General features: G+C 39.9%; 2 long non-coding RNA genes across 2 annotated transcripts; both read right to left on the bottom strand.

The window, feature by feature from the left end:
- Positions 1-304: 304 nt before the first annotated feature.
- On the bottom strand, positions 305-4,618 carry LOC128634165 (uncharacterized). Its single transcript, XR_008397421.1, has 3 exons — positions 3,288-4,618; positions 1,003-1,091; positions 305-864 (listed from the first exon to the last, which is right to left on the bottom strand). It is a non-coding gene; the product is annotated as an uncharacterized LOC128634165 (long non-coding RNA).
- Positions 4,619-4,710: 92 nt separating this feature from the next.
- LOC124629230 (uncharacterized) lies at positions 4,711-10,425 on the bottom strand. Its single transcript, XR_008397404.1, has 3 exons — positions 10,142-10,425; positions 6,852-7,015; positions 4,711-6,582 (listed from the first exon to the last, which is right to left on the bottom strand). It is a non-coding gene; the product is annotated as an uncharacterized LOC124629230 (long non-coding RNA).
- Between the last annotated feature and the right edge of the window lie 8,908 nt (positions 10,426-19,333).

Raw genomic sequence — 19,333 nt, 5'->3', positions numbered from 1 at the left:
CCACCCGGACGAATATTACATTACTCTGCCAGTCACTATATTACAGCACAGACACTCAACAATGGCTTATTGTTTGCAGATAATCATGAATAAATTTGAATAAAAAAGAATTTTAAGACTAAGTGAAATTGGACAATTTCTCAAGGCACGCCTGACGATCTCTCAGGACACACTAGTGTGCCACGGCACAGTGGTTGAAAAACACTTCTCTACGGTATGTAGGATTCTCGCCTGCCACGCGGGAGACCTGGGTTCAATTCCCGGCCAGTGCAGAAGTGAGTTTTGAAAGTTAAGCCTTCACCAAAAGAACGTTACAAGCCTTATCATTTCTGCCCAAACTAGACCAACTCCATGCTGCTGAAATATACAAGAGACTTAGGATGTTCCTTTTCTATTTTGAAACCAAACTGTTTAATCAGAACAATACTTAATGAAAAGCACACTCTGCATTGTCCTTACTCCTTTAAGATAAGCATTGGTGGTTCAGTGGTCAAATTCTGACCGACCACGCGTGAGGCCGGGGTTCCATTCCCGGCCACTCACGGCTGAGTTTTGAATATTGAGCCTTCACCCAAAGAACTCCACAAGCCTTATCAATTCTGTCCAAAAAAAAGGGTAGCAGACACAGTCCATGTTGCTCAAATATACAAGAGCCTTAGTATGCTCCTTGTCAATTTTGAGCCAAATTGCTGAGTGAGCACAATACTTACCTGGAAAGCGCCCTCTGTGAAGTCCGGGTTAGATTCCAGGCCAATGCACAACTGAGTTTTGGAGACATTTGTTTTGCTTGAGCCTTCACCCAAAGCACTTCACAAGCCTTATCAGTTCCGCCCAAAACTAGGGTAATGGACAAACTCCATGCTGCTGAAATATGGAAGAGATTCTCCTTTAGAATTTTAAACCAAATTGCTGAAGCAGCACAGTACTCAGCTTGAAATCGCACTCTGCGAAGTCCATGGATTTTTAAATTAAGCATTGGTCTTTCAGTGGTAGAATTCTCACCTGCCACGCAGGGGCCAGTCACACGTAGGTGTAGAGCGCTGACTAGCCAATAGAAAGCGAGGATAATCCAGGAGGAGGGTCGGACGAACCTAACGTAAAAAAATCTGTTCAAATATTTATATTATATTATCTGTTACATATTGTATCTATGTAATTTGTTAAAAGCGGCATTGTCAACATTTACTATTCCGATGCTCTTTCAGTGTGTAAAATTAACTGTTAAAGAAGAATGTGAAATTAACAGTTTGTCAAAATTAAAATAACTATCTAAATAATATATGCAGGGTGTGTTATAGTAAGTTATTGAAAATGTATTCAAAATAAGGACTAAGATTTAAAACATTTACAAATACAAGCTAGATAAAACATATTTACAAATACACAAGACAATTTTGTTTTGTTTTTTTAAATACAATGTTGTCTATACACAATTCCACAATGGTAGAGAGAGAGAGAGAGAGAGAGCGAGAGAGCGAGAGCGAGAGAATGAACACAGAAGACGTAGAATGAGATTCATGGACAACAGTATTACACAGGATTTGTAACTATTTACCATAACCCTTAGCTTGACTCAGCTACCCTTATAAATGGCTCCTCATGGTTTTCTCTTAAAATTAAGGCCTTCCTTGCGAGACAAGAATCTTCACCATCTGAGCTATGAGAAAGTTACATTTTCCTGTATTTCTAGTTTATAATTTATTTTCATATTTGCTCTATATCTCTATTTTATATATAATTATACTGCTTGAAAACCAGTTTACTGTACTTCCTACTTCATAATATCATTATATTACCCTTCTACTGTCCTACATATCCTACTATTCTGTATTTTATAGAGTTTTCTATTATTATAAGATATTACCCTTATAATATCTTAATACTCCTTTTTATTATTCTTATAAAGTTATAATGTTATGTGTGTGTGTGTGTGTGTGTGTGTGTGTGTGTGTATGTCTTACATGCCCGCCCTTGACTGTACGAGAGTGTGTGTGTGTGTGTGTCTGTGTGTTAGTACTCCTCAGCTCTTATACTTCTGTTTGACTCTTCGACTAATAAACCATAGTGTAGTACTCTTAAAGATCTTTAAAGTGTGAATCCAATTTGTCAATATCTGCCTAATACCGCTTCTGTGTGTCTAGGTGCCCATCGTCAGTCCTTCTTCTCCCCTTTACTGGATCTGGATCTGGACACTCATTATCAGCTTGCGTATCTCACTGCTGAAATCATGGTGCTACTTAACTTTCTTCGCAGCGCCCCCTCTGGAAATGGAAATGCGGGGCCCCCCCTCTCCGATACAGAATCTGCCCCGTGAACATGTGTATTGATGCCTCCACACAGCCAAAACCCCTCTCCAGCTTTCAGTCTGAGGGAGATGTCATCTTCTCTGACCTGGGCCCCGACCCTTCTTCCCTCTTCTCACCTGTCAGTCCGCCCCACTCTCAGTGGTCCTCTCACTTCACCTTCGCTGACTATCCCATGTCCCCAGGATGCACACCATTTTCTTCCCCCCACCGCTCTCCTCAGGATTACACACCCACCAGTCCTGTGAATTATCAATAAAATTACATATTACTTTACTAAGTCTCCCTCATGTTTATTTCATGTCATTTTTATCCACAACATTTCCCCCCTCTGAGGCTATAAAGCCTCATACACTACCTTAATTAAGCGGGTGTCTCGGGTGTCGTTCTGCTGCACCCCATGGCCATCCCCCTAACCATAATTCCTAACCCTTAGCTTCTCATTTCAACTATATATATTATCTCGAATCTAACTACCTTGATTATACGTTTGTTTGCCTACATCGATAATAAGTGTGATTAACTGAGTTCCCCTACTCATTCATTATTACTACTAAGTATGAGAGTGGCCACTGCAGTAACTACTCGATTGGATCTACACGTCCCTATCTTTCTCAACTAGGCCTGTCAGCCCACAGTTTTGTATTTGTCGGGACCTGCAGAGTCTTGCTCCCCCCAAAAAAAACAACCCCAATCCTTCGCAGTCAGGGGTGGGCGAAAAAACCTCCTATGAGGAAAAATTCCCACCCTGCCAGCACTATGTGCTCGACAGCACCATTATACTTTTCTCGTGCCTGAGTGCGTCATATCGCAAACATTTTATAACATTTTATACCAATACAACTTGACAGTCTCTGTTGGCAGTATCCCTATGTATGCTGTTTGTCTTCAGCTCAAGCACTTTACGTACTGTAGAGAGCCACCCTTTGGGGAGAGGTTAGGCTAGCACGTACACCCAGGGTATGGATCTTCACATTTTCTCACCCTGTCTGCCACTGACTTGAGAGTTCTACGATAGCAGACCCCCCGTTGACGTCAGCTTCGTACACAGCAGCTTCGTACCGGACCTTCACGTGTTCCCCACCATCTCGTCATTGGAGTAGCATCCTCCGGGGGTCGCACGTTCTTGTAGTCCGCTGCTGCCTTGTAGTCAGCATTCTCTCGCTGCGCCGGGTCTCCCACCTCCGGGTGAACACCTCCCCCCGTTGAGGCGGTAACGCCTCACCCATAACAATGCACCCAGCTCTTTTCCTGTGAATAGATAGCTTCATACATAATAGTTAGTGGTCTCATATATGTTTTTGATTCATCTGCAATTACTCCAGTGGCAGTCCATCATGAGGAACAGACACAGACATGGGTCTACCCGTAAGCATTTCATGCTGTGTTAGATACATATTGCTGTTAGTCCGCATGCAGTGACCTAATAACAATAGGTCATTAGTGCAAGAGGTAGAGCATCTACCGAAATACGTTTAGTATCAGCACAAATTACGGTAACTTGAGATGGTATGCCAGATCTAGGACCTATCCCTGGTCAAGAAAATTTTTTTAAAATATCACACCGTTGCCTGCAAGTAAGAGATCACTCCTCTACCTTCCCCCTCCCACACTGGCTAAAACTCATGGGTATCTGTAATACATACAGTGAGAAGTGCAGTCAGAATCAGAATTCAATTAAACTATTTGCTCGATAAGTGGCGTTCCAACGGTTTTTCGAAAACCGCATTGCATTTAAACAACTCTAAACAGACAACACAATCCATGGGCCTAAACGTCAGTATTTATCTATATATTTATATATTAGCAGTTTTACCCTTAACCAGGTTGCACTCTGTAGTGATAGCTTTAAATTCAACCAATTGGGCAGAACAGGGTGTTCATAATGTTTGTGAAATTTCAGACCCGAAACTTTTAAGCTTGAGGAAATATGAATTTCGGCTAGGCAATCGTGAGTGTTCTCAGTGTCTGGCTCCACAGAATTAATTAGGCACTACAACACTACAGTTGGTGTGTTTGGCACACTAATAGGTTTAAGAATTTCATTTTGGGTGGTACATAGATCAACCCCATATCCCCATATCCTGTTCTTTCAAAATAGAAATGACCTGGTGTGATGAACGTAAGATCGATGTGTGAGAGAGCAGTTTTCCCAGTGATCTGCACTAAGAGAGCATCTCCAGCCGCGGCACGCACCGTGTTGGCAATCCTTGTGCCACCAAATCCAATGTTTTCAATACATAAACTACAGCCCTGTAAGCGCCCCACTCTCCTGAGCCGGGACCCCCCAGCAGCACCCCCCCTTTCAGTCACATGATCGATGTATCATTTCAGTCACATGTATCATTTCAGTCACATGATCGATGTATATATATATATATATATATATATATATATATATATATATATATATATATATATATAATCTGTATCAAAAGTAGGAGAAAGTTCCAGTTATTGTTATTCCTTTCAATGACCACCAAATATCAGTGGAGTGTTGTGCAGAAGACACCATGACTGTATGGCATTCAAACCCAGGTGTTTGCACTTATCATCCATTTTTAACCCACTTGGTTTGTTTTTACGGTCTGTGTAACCACAATTAAAGCTCTGCATCCTGTTTAACAAGGTACTCAAAAACCAGTTTAAGTTCATACTGTACCACACCCTCTAGCAGATCATGCATGATGTCAACAGCATAGTTATCAGTACAATGGAAATACTCTAATGAATTGAGCACACATGACTTTTTGACACCATATATTGACCGCAGTTCAGGATTTTCATTTAGTGCCTTACAATGTTCAGTATGAACCTCTTTGGAACGGAAAATTAACCTAGAATGACCTTCAGTAAATATAGATTCTTCCTTACTAATTAAACAAAGCCTACAGAAATTAGTTGCACTGTAAGATTCCCAGCAAGCCATTTAAAGCTAAATTATCTCCTGTTACTTGAATTACTGAGCCAAACAATGGTGGTTCAAAACAATGAAGCTGTATGACTTCAGTTTCTAAGATTTTCAGGTCATCAATAAGGGGCTTTAGTATCACATCAAAACCGTATGTCTTAAGATCTTCCATGTAGAATAGAGCTGCATGATGTACATTAATCAGTACAGAGTTTTTTTTAGAGTAAAATAGATACAACCAAGTTTGTGGATCCCCCTCTTGGAACCTAGAGGGTTAGAAGTTTCAAAATCGTTGTAATAGAGTAGAATCTGAAAAGCGTGCTTTTGCTGTGAGAACAGTGTATGGTTTTGGAAATTACGACCCATCATTAATGTCTTTGTAAACTCCAATTCCACTCTGTTTGTCCTGTAAATGAATGAATATGGATTTCAGTGTACCCAGAATGGGTACATACATGCACTTGTCCGTTACAGGAACCTGCCTGTAGTTCTATCTCTGCGCAAATCCATTCTCACCCCAAGAACTATTTCCCATTTCTCATCATAATATTTATGTCTCCTTGACACAGTGTCTAATGCTGAAAAAGGATTACCTAATTGATCAAAACAGTGATTTATTCTTCTACAAGTGTCTGAACTTGTACTTTCAGGAGTAACAGTTTTAAGAACTGCATCTCATGCTTGGATTTTAACATCATTAACAACTTCTTCCATTGAACAAACAATTGTTTGGACAGCACTTTCAGAAAGACCTGATGCTTGCAAATGAGCAACAATTGAGCCACACATTGAAGCTGACTTGTAACAACAGGACTTTGTGAAGGATGTAAAGTGGCAACAGAATTTGGGCGATCATTTGAGCATTCCGCCTCATATTTTCCCCGAGTGGAAAGATCCTGATTAGTATCAATCTCTTGATCAATAGTGTGACTATGTACTTTGCTGAGGTGATTTCGGAAGCCACTATAAGTACAAAATGATAAAGGGCAACCTGGCTCTCCACATTTTAAACGTAACTTTTTGCTAGGATATAAACCATGTTGAAATTTTAAATGTTGACAAAGAACCAAACAAGTTCTGAGGTGTGATTTACATACAAAACATGTGAACATCTTCAAGGCTGTTAATCTCGCTGCAGCAATCTCTCTTTAATTATTTTTTTAAAGACTGGAACATTTTTAAAATACAAAACAGTTTATACTGACCATTGTAATCCTCAGATTCAGGTTCAGTTCCTGACAGCAGCTCGCCCATATTCTTAAGAGACTTGCAGTCTGCAATGATTTTTGGCTTGAAGAATGTTGACCACTTTGCCAGGAACTTCTGAGACACTTCGTCAGCAAACATCATGGAGAAATCCTGGTCGATCTATAAAGAAGGTTTATACAGGTTTAAACATAACGGACATAAATGGATGAAAGGTCAAATACTAAAAATTAAGATCTGCTGTGTTATTTATAGATACATTTGGGATATAAAAGATTAGAACGTTGAATTTCTCAGTTTGGACCGGCCTGTTGTTGTTATGGTGATCATTGAACAACTCCTTTCTCTACTGTACCAGTGAACTCATTTAATAACTACAGAGAAGGTCATTTCCTTTTCAAAACTACTTCCAAAGCTAAATATTTTCTTACCAATCCAGGTACATCAAGGAAACGAGGGAACAAATCCAGGACTGAAGATGATGCATCCTCACCGACCATCTTCTGCCGATACTGGAAAGTCGCTCAGTCTGATCTAGGTCAGTCACTCCTAATGGTGCGTTCCACCAAAGGGGTGACACTATCAGAGTTGATTTCTAGAAAACAGTTATAACACTCCATTTTGACACCAACTGTTTCATGGTACAGTGTGAAATCTAACAGATTAGACAACATACAGAGTTAGATCAATTCCAAGTAGAGCTAGATTGATTCTATTCATAAACACCAAAAATTTAACTCTGCTCAATTTGCTGTGTAGGAGCAGTGATGAGAATAGAAATGTATTTCTAATGTTAGTTGAAATTTCAAAGATTAAGGTAATGTATCATACATTATTACATTGCAACAAGAATGAAGTGAAGTGACTCTTAAAAGAGCCTTTGTGTATATTAGACGGAGTTGTCGTTTAAACGCGTTCTCCACAAATATGGCAGGCCAGCTGAATATCCTTGAGAGAGATGGAAAAATGTGAAAAGCTAGCACTGTGGCTACATGTTTCACAACCGTGAGCTGTATTTCAATGCTTTTTGGCCACAGCTGCTGTAAGGCTCTTGCGTCTCTGGAAGTCCATCAACGCAGAACGCATTCCGCAGTCCAGACGACAGGGGCAAAGAACCTGCACCGAAACCTCTTTTTTGCTCCACACACCGGGATGTAATTTCATACGCGTGAGCTATTTTTCTTGTAAAGACCTTGCTTAAGCGCATTCTGTTAAGGAAGTGTGCATGGTGCAGACACTGTTGGCGTCTGCATGAGCAGTTAGTCTGAAGGGGAAATTAGGGTCAGGTGTTTTCAATCAATGGGATGACAATCAGGTGTGAGTGAGCACCCTGTCTTATTTGAAGAAGTGCTTGGACTCCACCAATCCACAGTCAGACAGATTGTGTAGAAATGAAGGAAAATCAATCAATCAGTCAATCAGGCAGTCAGATGTTTGCTTATACTATTTAAATAGGCCCCATTTGGTGGCATCTGTTGCTTACAGCCATACCACTCTGACAAAGCCTGATCTCAGAAGCAAAGCAAAGTTGGGCCTGGTTAGTACTTGGTTGGGAGACTGAATGGGACTTCTAGGTGCTGTATGCTTTTCATTTAGATAAGTGTTTTAAGCACTTTATTCTTCAATGTCAGGAGAAAGTATTCATTACTACACCAAAGCAGCCTCCAATTCCTACAGTTTTCTCCCATACATGATAGATTAACTCTAGTGCTACCTAGAACAACCTCCTGGAACTGATCAACTTTATTAAAATCCGGTGGAATTGGGCCATTTTCATGTTGTTTTCATATCCACAATTTTCATATCCAAATGTTCAGCAGTTACCATGAAACAGTCCATTTCTGAAAGTCTCCGTATAACCTGTTATAGGAGATGGTGTGGAGTTCTCAAAAAAAAAATGTATTTATCCCAGGAAGTTTTCAAACAGAAACCCAGACAAGAAGTCAAGGCTTCCATGTTTTTTGACATCCTCAGAAAGATGGGTTAGCCCATGTACATTGTAGATAACAAATTCAGGACCATACAACTCACTAAAATGCTTTACAAATGACACTAGCAAACTGTGAGCAAAGTCATTAAGAACTATACAAAGAGTGGATTGGAGAGTATAAAGATAGCAACAGATAATTAAAATTGCTGTACATTGGTTCTGACAGCACATCAAGAAGAACCACTGGACTTGTGTATAACAGAAACTGTCGCAATTTTGTTGCTATCCACCTCAGTCTTTCTGAGAATTGCCTGGGTTTCCTAGCAAAGTCCTCAGGAATATAACATCTCAAGCTAACAAGTGTGTCTGAGATTACAACACTTTGGCGAGCAGACAAATGACAACATAAAGGCCCTGAAGCAAGCCATAAGTCCAGCAGTTTTCACATAACACCAAGACAAATAAGGTGCATGTAATCATGTGGAAAGCATGATACCATGCCAATTCCTGCAGCTTTTAAAAGAGATGTTTCAGTATGATGGTCTTCATCAGACATGTTGATAAAAGACTCATCAGTCCTACGTGGGCTGCTGATCTCAGGAAAGGTCATTCTATGGTTGATGTACACACCAGATTGGATGCACTTGTCACAACCTGAATAACCAGTATGTGATTTAATTCCCTTTATAAAAGCTCTAGCTGGAGCATCACACAGGATAGATGCGACTTTTAGGAAAAATTGCTTCCCATTTATGGCAAATCCCTTGCTTAACCCTTGCAGTTCACTGACTAGATCTTTCAAATTCATCAGTTTGTGATGTTGGCTTTGATTTACTACAGAACAGAGCAATGACAACTGGTTTCTTAGTATAACCCTGCAGTAACCCTATAATTGGCCAAAACTACAGAGACGAACTTTTAAACAGTGGTAAGACATCCATGTTCAGTTGAAGTTCGGATTCATACTTCTCTAGAACATAAGACCAGATTCTTTCCATTGTTTTGGACAAAGCTTTAAGAATACCAAAATAATGATATGTGCCACCAGCAACACTTTGGATATTAGATGAAGTTATCTCATCATCTTGCACTGCAGCACCAAGATCATTTTCTCCTAAATGACTTCCAAATGAAGTGAGCATTACATTGACTTTTTTACTGCTCTTTTTCTAACATTCCATCCATCCATAATTTTGTAATGACCTGTCTGGTGCTGGTTCCAGTGTTGACTGTCGCACATTTAAAATCTGTATCCCGTGTTTATACGTTTCTGTAAAGCTGCTTTGAGGCAACGTCTATTGTAAAAAACGCTATACAAATAAAATGGAACTGAATTGAAGTAACAGCGTGGTTTTGTACAACCAAGAATATAAGTCTGTCTCCTTTTCCCTTTCCTTATCGACAGTAGGAAATGCAACATACACATACAAATATAATATTTGTACACATGCAAGACCATATAAGGCTGCTTCAGTAAAAAAAAAGGGGGGGGGGGGGGGTCAATTAAAATGAAATATGCAATTACCCATTATATTCTTGGTTTTAACTAGAGATGCACCGATGTATCGGCCGATACCGAAAGGCTATTTTTCATCTATCGATAATTTAAAAACATTTGATAATCTGACAGCACAAAAACTCTAGAAATTACTCAGAAAGTATTGGAGTTTATGGCGCTTGATGATCAACCATGCTCTGTAGTGAAGGACATGGGATTTCAGCGACTGGTAAAACACCTTGAGTCTCGCTACACTTTACCGGGGCGGCGTTATTTCACATTCGTCTGCTTACCGGAGTTATACAACCGTATGACAGATCATATTCACGAGCTTCTTCATAACCACTCCGCGATGAACTTCACCACAGATGTTTGGTCTTCAGCTGTAAGCCTGACGAGTATGCTTAGTCTCACTGCTCAGTGGCTCCACTGTGACTTTAAACTTAAAGTCTTGCTTCATGCACAAGAACTTCCCGATTCTCACACTTCATAAGAAGCACCTGCATCGCGTTGTAAATCGCGCTGCTCGCAGGTGAACTCTCGCGATACTCCTGGGCAGAACGGGAACTCACATTCCTGCTTCTTAAAGGGCCAGCGGAACATTTTATCCCTAGATGAGAAGGACATCTGTGCATACTGCATGGACAATACACTTAATTAAGGGCTTTAATAACCAGTTTCACAATTGGAAGGTTGTCTTCTTTTTCACCTGGTTATTTATATATAAAAATATAAAGTATTTAGCATGTTTGTATTTAGGTACTTCTGTTTCTAAATAAATAAGCATTATGTCATCAAATCACAAGTCTGTTTTGATTTAATGGTCAGAAGCTGTACTAAATGACGAATAACCTAAAATCACAAACATGATACTTGTAAATAAAATCATTTCATATATGCAGTTTATTAGATCCTTAAAGTAAAAAGACAGCTAAATAGTGAAAAACATAATTGTTGGATTTATATGAATGGATGACAATAACTTGCTATTAGTGCATCAACTTAGTCTTTCTAATTGGCATATGCTCCAGTCAGTGTTGTTCATGGGGAATTTATTCTACAACTTCTACAGTTGTAGTGAACTTCTACAGTTAAAAAAAACCCAATACTTAAAAAAAACAGTTAATGAAGCTGAGGCTCGAAGGCGGGTCGCTGGCATAGAAAGTCTGCTGTTACCGCTGCAAGTACCAGAAGTCACTGACTGCAAAACTGTGTTTACAAGAAGAGTCACTGCAGTCATCAAAGTCGATGGGATAGAGATCTGCTGGGCTAGCGGTGTGGATGAAAGGGCTCTTACTTCATTTTGTGCTTATTTTGTCTTCAATTCAACATATCCATCTCATTTGAAGAACACTCTGATTTCTCTTCAGCAATATGTTTTGAAACTTACTATGGATGGTGACAAGCCTCTACCTACTCCAGTTACCAGAGTAATCAACCTCTTACAGTAATATCTGCCAAAAATGCCTCGTCTATTCTGTTGTCCTAAATGCTCTCGGAGAACGATTGTCAAATTAATCCAGCACATTGGTCTCATTCATGCACATGAGGCAATTTTTTCAATAACTTGTGGTCTTAATGACTGTCAGAGGACCTTTTCAAAGTATGAGTCCTTTAGATGTCATATTTACCAAAAGCATAAAGACACTGTATTACAACGGACTATGGCTGATGATCCTCAGCATTTGCGATGGTGCAATGACGATGGTGCTTTTGAAGTTTGCAATCCCCTCGGGTCTAAACGTAACAAGCAAAAACTGTGTGCAATCTACTATACAGTTGGAAATATGGGTACAAAGAATTACTCTCAGTTAAAACATTCATTTAGCTTTACTTCCTTTTGTTATTATTATTCATACTGTGTGAAATGTGAGGATGAGTGGACTGTCCTCTCACCAGATGAGGAGGTTGATTACCAGGCACTAGATATATACAATGTTGTTGACAAATTACTTATTGGCACTAGATATTCTTGCTGAAGACAAAACAGCCCCACTTTATATTGATTTTACTCCTCACCCTTTAATCTATCTTTCTTCTTCTTCTTCTTCTCCTTATTGTTATTATTATTATTATTAGAGTAGTAGTTTAGTAGTATTCATCTTAGCATAGGATTAGGAAGTGATTTCTAAAAACTGTCAATCACACCTTCATGCTAACTCTGTACATGATGTCAATGGTGCACTGCTCCTCTCTCTCTCTCCGTAGATACTTACAGGGACCCTCGACTTTAAGTCTTTTTATTGCAAAAGCAACTGCTAAAATAATTATGTGCAGATAGAAAAAAAAAACGTATTAGGCTAAGCAAATGTTCTGAGTTCTTTTTCCTAGCAGTTTTTGTCATGTATATGTATTTCATCAGCGCTACTACGAGTTTCTTTTTTTTTTCCCCCGGTAACAATAATATAGCCTTATTCTGTTTACTCAGAAAGACTATAACTTTATTTACAGTTCCTCTCCTTAACTTCAGTCACTTCCTCACTGAAACCTATAATCAGAATAACTCCAAAGCTCAGGTCTAAGCCTAAGTCTCCACTCTAAATTATGTGTCCAGAACACAGGCTCTGAACTCTTATCTAACACATTTGGTGTTTTATCTGCTCTAAAGCACCCACCTGAGCTCGTGCAGGCCGCTTAATTAGCTGATGACTTGAATCAGGGGAGTTTGGTGCAGGTTCTAATTGAACATCCTCAGGAGTGTAAGGAAGCCTCTCTCTAATATCTTTCTTACCGGTTCAACTCCAACTTCATCACCACCCCAAGAAAGCACTGCATGTTAGTAGTGTTCTGGGTCAGTATCTAAACTGATAGTCTATTCACACACACTAGCACTACTGCACTTCACATCCAGTATTTCCTTCTCTAATGTAGTTGGTTCATTGGTAACAGGTTTGTCTGATTAGTATTCTGGAGAAGGTTAACAATGTCGGTGTGTTGGTTCGGAGTTGTAGTTTGTGTTTGCCATGTTTGTAGTCTGAGGTGCATTCTGGGAAACGGAGTCGCTGGTTTGCTGTGACATGACAATGACACTTGAGAGTTTACTGTTCAAGACTCAGAATTACTATACATTACTATAATTACCATCAAGCTGCACATGACATTTTATGAAAGTAGTACTATGTTTTTTCTCATTTACGGGTACCTCATACAGTCAAAAGGTTATTGAATTTTAATTATTTTCTTAAAAATAAAATAAAAAAATATAAAAACTGAGTTGTGATTAGTTGTGAAATTAGACAACACTCGCAGACTCGTCCTCTGAGGTGAAAAAGGAAAGGTTTATTACAAAAAGATGGTTAATACAGCATAGAAGAAGTATCCCAGAAGACAAAAAAATTTACATGATCATCCTGTTTACAACGTTTACAGCCAGGCTCTTAATGCATGCTGTTACCTTCTTGAGCATCAGTGAATGTTTGCACCTTTTGGAATAGTCGTGTACGAGTCCCTCGGTTGTCCTCAGTGTGAAAAGATGGATCGGAACATCATATAACCTCTACTGGAAAGGGCTAAAATATGCAGGAAAAGCAAAGTATGAGAAGGACCTGGAGGATTTTTCTGAAGAACAGTGGGCAGTTTAACTGCTCAGGACAATCAAGAGACTCATGAACAACTATCATAACACATAAAAAGAGTCGTGGATCATTCAGGTAACGACACACAATATTAAGAATCAAACGTGTGTAAACTTTTGAATGGGGTAATTTTGATTAATTCAGCTATTATCTTGTGGACTATATGTAAATATCTGTTATGTGAAATAGCTTATTCATGGCGTTACTAAATTAGAAACTTAGGATTTTTATGATCAATCTTATTTTGTTAAGAGTATTAAGATTTTGTAGATACTGCAAGTGGTATGTAAACTTCCGACCGCAACTGTATACCCACCCAGATACCAACACACACACACACACACACACACACACACACACACACACACACACACACACACACACACACACACACACACACACACACACACACACACACACACACACACACACACACACACACACACACACACACACACACAAAAAAAAAATTCAACCATTTAAAAACAGCAAGGACTTTTATAAACAATCAAAAATAGACGATAATATGAACATTTTAACAAATTAACAAAGACACCACAGTTAAAACACTCTAAATACCTTCTTTTTTCAAAAGTTTTCAAAAGTCTTCTCTTGCGCCCGCACTCTCGATCTGATGCCAGCTGGAGCCACCTCTTCATGGTCCCCTCAACCTCCATCTCTGCAGCTTTAGCCGTGAAGAGGTTTCTATGAACATTGGAAGAAAGCAATGCATATCGTAAGCTTATTATGAATCCTAAGCATTAATTACGTTTACACCATGGTCAGTGTGAATATTGGATTCTGATTGGCTGGAAGGTGTGCATTATAACCGTTTATTGCACAGGTAGTTCCAGTCAGTTTGATCACTGTGAGCATTTCTAAATCAACGCGCAGCCTACATGCACACACAAACACACACACACGCACAGACACTCGAGCATACAGAGACATTCGTGAACACACATTCGTACACACAGACACTTCTTGCCGGCGCTGTCTGCAACTTTAACAAAAAAAATAGCTTTGCTGGTGAAAAGTTACAATATATTTCTCAGCAATGAGGTGTTACCATCACTGTTTGTGAAGTAATTCAACTCTCAGTTTTACTACACTACTGCTGCGCAACACTGACTATGTTTACATGGACAGCAGTAATCTAATTATTGACCTTACTCTGAGTAAGATAATAACGTGAATAAGGTGTTTACATGTGTCGCGCCACGCCGTCCGACGTCCCTCCAGAATTTCACATGTCAACATACAGTTCGTCTTCGTTATGGTATAGTATACAGTTTTGGGTGTTTTTATTTAATTTTTTTATGAACGCTTTAAGCGCAGTTATTTTTTTGTCATGCTGTATGTGCAAATAGACAACTGCTTGAAGCCGTGAGCTGCATCCCAAACCGTGCACTTAGCGTCTATATAGTAGCCGAGATAGATGTATTTTCCCCACTACAGGCCTATAGTAGGCAAGTATGCGGTTTGGGACGCAGCCGTGCTCTCTTGTTCGCCATAAAATGTTGAGCACTGCAGTGTGTGTACGTGTCCTGTCGCAAAATGCGGTGAAAACTCACACGATGTTAATAATGTGATTCAGGTGTTTACATGTCTGTAATACACGTTGATAATGCGACTAAAACAGGAGTACTCCACAAGGGTCTTAATTCGATTAGTGCTTACTTCGAGTAACTTGACTTTAATCAGATTAAGGTAATTAAAAATTGCTGTTTACATGGTAGTTTCTTAATCAAAATATCGTCTTAATCGGGTTAACAGTGGATTATTGTTGTCCATGTAAACGCACTGACTGACTGCTGAGAGGCACATGATGCAGGAAATTCATACATGATTAATCTCTCTGTCTCTGATAGATATCTGTCAATTCATTCAAATAAATGTAATCTCATCACACTACTTTATCTCTGTGTCTGATTTATATCGGGCAAAATTCCAGATCTAATGACCTAACTAATAGAAATTAACTGTCATTTTAAACTTCTAATCAAAGTTTGTGCTTCTAAAATCAGTGACAGCTTTAACTTTATTAATTGTGGAAAGACCATGGTATAAGCGGGGTAATCCATGGCTAGGTGACGATTTGAACGAGTGGTTCTTTTACTCCACATCATGCACTAAAATCGTTTAATGCACATCTAGCTGTGGATTACCCCTTAGATATCATCTGAGAGAGACAGCTAATTCTGTATGTAAACAGATATACTTACCAATCACGACCTCTCCAAGTTTGAGAGTGGCCAGTGAAGTCTTTCCATTGACTCCCCTACAATTGAGGTTCTTTGCCAGGGAGTTAGCAGTCACCCTCTTCAGTATGCGCCAGGTGCAGTCGAGCACATCTGCCCTGTCAATAAGCGCCAACCAGTTTACCCGAAACCGATGATTTTTAAAACAATAATATAATATAAAATATAAATAATTAATAAGCATGTATTGCCTTGTCAACTGTGTCAGTGCTTCTCACTACTCCTGCAGTTACCCTGCCCTGTGTGCTTTCCATGTTTTGCTCCTCTACCAAAGATTAGGTCATAACTGTTCCCTCATATCAAAGTGGTGTTGAATGTTGTGCTTTGAGTACGAGTGTGTCACCTTGAGAAAACAAACACTCTCAGTAGCTGTGTAATTGTGCAAGCAATTGTTAACAAAAAAAGGAAAAAAATTCTCACCAGATTTTGCTTGTAATCTGGGCTCTGTTGCATCCTTTGTTCCAGACTATGCAGTTGAGGAAGATCTTGCAGGGGCAGTAAATCTTCATCAATATCCAAAGACTGCACCTGGAACACCTGTAGTTGAAGCAATCTCATTGGTTTGTTGGTCCAGCACCATCTCTAATTTAGTCAACACCTCCCTCAGCATGGCTATGGTAAAGAAGTTAACAATATTTACAAACGATACACACTACAAAACTGTACAATTCCATCCTCAGTCTTATTCCTAACCTACACAAATTCCAATAAGATGGCTGAGTGGAAATCACGGTTAATTAATACCTACAAAAGAAAGTCAATCAGAAAGCAGAAGAATACTTGGTACAGCCGATACTGAAAAAAAAAACTTATCGTATCATTCTTTTTAAAATTTTAGTATCAACTTGGTACAGATACTTTTGACATCACAACTTACCAATTACAACATCCTTGAATTGCAGGGATGCCAAGGATATTTTCCCATTCATTTGTAACAGATAGCTGCACAGTGACAGGGGCGGCTGTGGATCAGGTGGTAGAGCGGGTTGTCCACTAATCGTAGGGTTGGCTGTTTGATTCTCGGCCAGCATGACTCCACATGCCGAAGTGTCCTTGGGCAAGACACTGAACCCCAAGTTGCTCCCGATGGCAAGTTAGCGCCTTGCATGGCAGCTCTGCTACCATTGGTGTGTGAATGGGTGAATGAGACACAGTGTAAAGTGCTATATAAGTGTGCCATTTACTATTTTACCATTTATTGACACAGAAGCGGAGTCCATTCCATTCCATGGTGTTTTAATTAACGGAAGTAAAAAAAGAGATGAAGAGAAGGGTGGGGTCTTAGGAAGCAATAAAAAGAACAGGTGACTAGGTGAGAGAAAGCGGGACGCGGAAATGAAAGCCAGGTGAGAATGGCGGAACTGATGGTGTGTGTTTGCCAAGGACCATGCTAATGCTCTTACTGTGGATTATAACCTTGTGGATATTGATTCAGGAGGCTGGCGAACACTTCGGGAATATTCTGCCAAGCTGATTAAACTAGCGAGCGGAGTTTTGAGGGTTCGGAGGCACATCACGGGTTTGAGATCCTTTCTTTAATACTTTTGTGGAGAACCAGTATGTTTAAATCGTTGGATGTTACTGTCTGTAAAGAACTCTGAGTGTTAAGCGGAATCTGACTGCTCTTTCCCATGCTTTCGGGTTCACGAACTCCCGTATGCCTAAATCACTTTTAAAGTGAACAACTTTTTTGTTTTGGTTAAGAATTATTTTGGGGTTAAATGTTTTTTTTCTGCCTTTTGTGTGTGAAAATTTTCTTTTATGAATAGAGCCTTGTTTCCTTATGGGTGCATTTATTAATCCTACGTAGGGGAACTTTTTGGTTTTCATTATTTCGGTTTCTATGACTGAAATGATCTGTATTTCCTATGTTTACTGCATAAATAATAATAATCTTATTTTGTAAGAATTGAGTAACCTACTGATTTTTTCTTCTGAGTGATGTCCAAATTATAAGTTATAAGTGATGGTTAATTTGAACTGTCTGGCATCCAAACCCCATAAGGTACCACGCTACAGAGTGGCGCCCAAATGGGGACCGAACCATAAGATTTAGAAAGTTTAGTTGGGGTACTGAACTTAACAGACTTGGACAATTGCGTTATTGATGGACTTGACCATTGTTAATTATTGTGAAATACAGTGTGTACATATATTTTCAGTTTTTCTGGTTGATGTTTCCATGAAATGTATGGTTATGGAGAACATTCAGGAGTCTGTGTAACTACTTGCTGCTCTGTATTGTTTCTCTTCTTCCCTGGCCATGTCTACCCCTACCCCTCGAATCAAATGAATCAGTACTCTTGTCTTCTTGATGAAGGAAAGGGCCAGGCTTCCACATTCAGTGGAAAAGCAGAGACTGCCTGTGATCCTGTGATTTTGCAAGCAGCTGTTATCTGCCTTGCTACAAAAGCTCAATGGAAGGGAAACCACTCCCAGCCTTTTTCGGGCGTAGACCTCTTGCTGATAGGTGAAGTTGGCGACCGGTACTTTACGGAAAATTTTCCAGTCACGCACAGAGCCTTACTGAGCAACGAAAGAGCCAGGCTTCCACTTTCTGGGGAAAACCAGAGTCTCCCTTTCATTTTGTAAGCAAATGTTAACTGCTTTGCTACAAAAGCACAAAAGAAGGAAATCTGCTCTGTCCAAGGTCTCGCTTTCCGGCTGTTCCTAGAGGACCTGAACCTACAGTGACGACAACTGCTCAGTCATTAAAGCATAGATCAAAATTTCTAGCTTGTTTCTGCCCAGTCTCAAACCAGGAACCTTTTGTGTGTTAGGTAAACATGATAACCACTACACTACAGAAACCAGGACAGATTGGCCCTTTGGCTGTTGCCTATGGTCTGCTGATGAGAAGAGCACATACTGAAACTTTTGTTCACCAGAGCTGAATTGCCTAGCGGTGCATTGCTGGTGTAGTGGTGAGCATTGCTCCTGTCCAAGCAGTTGACTTGGGTTCAATTCCCAGCCTGTGCATGGATTGTAACTTGGAGCATCTCGAGGTACTTTATGGTAGTTGGCACAAAAGGAAGGAATCACCTACCTGACAATAAATTGGTCAACAGAATGTGCCAAAGGCTTCTCTGCAGGCCTCCTATGACTCTTTCTGCTTCCCACTTGAATTCTTAGTGCTTTCTTTGCTGTTTTGCATCATTATCCATCAGGGAACATTTGACCCGTGAACAGGGGCGAAAATGTAAGAACATGCGGTCTCTCCGGGTCTGTCGTTTGTTAACAACAAGCTAGCATGCAAACTGTGATGAGAGGTGTACATTTTCTGCGATCAGCCATCTATATAGTCAATGTTTTATATTTAATAAGCAAATATGTCTATATGCTGATTGGTCTTAAGCAGCGTTGTCCAATCTTCAGCTTTTCGTTCCAATCTAGCAGGAGCCACACCTGATTCCAATTGCTGGATCCGCCGATCTTGGCTTTCAATAGACTAAAGTGTGGCTTCTGCTTGGTTAGAATGACAACCTGCAAACACACTGGCCCATTCTGGAAAAGACTGGACAACCCTGATCTAAAGCAAATAACCACTGAGGTAAGTGCCACTTTGTGAGTTCTGAATCCCTCATGCCGACTCGACGTCACTCGACGAACGGGGAAGGAACTGGTAGATCAGAAGACATCCCACGGTTGA

This window comes from Ictalurus punctatus, chromosome 12 (assembly GCF_001660625.3).
Source record: "Ictalurus punctatus breed USDA103 chromosome 12, Coco_2.0, whole genome shotgun sequence".
In the NCBI taxonomy this organism is placed as follows: domain Eukaryota; kingdom Metazoa; phylum Chordata; class Actinopteri; order Siluriformes; family Ictaluridae; genus Ictalurus; species Ictalurus punctatus.
Note: the sequence above shows the minus strand (reverse complement) of the source record. Positions and strands in the feature narration are given on the sequence as shown.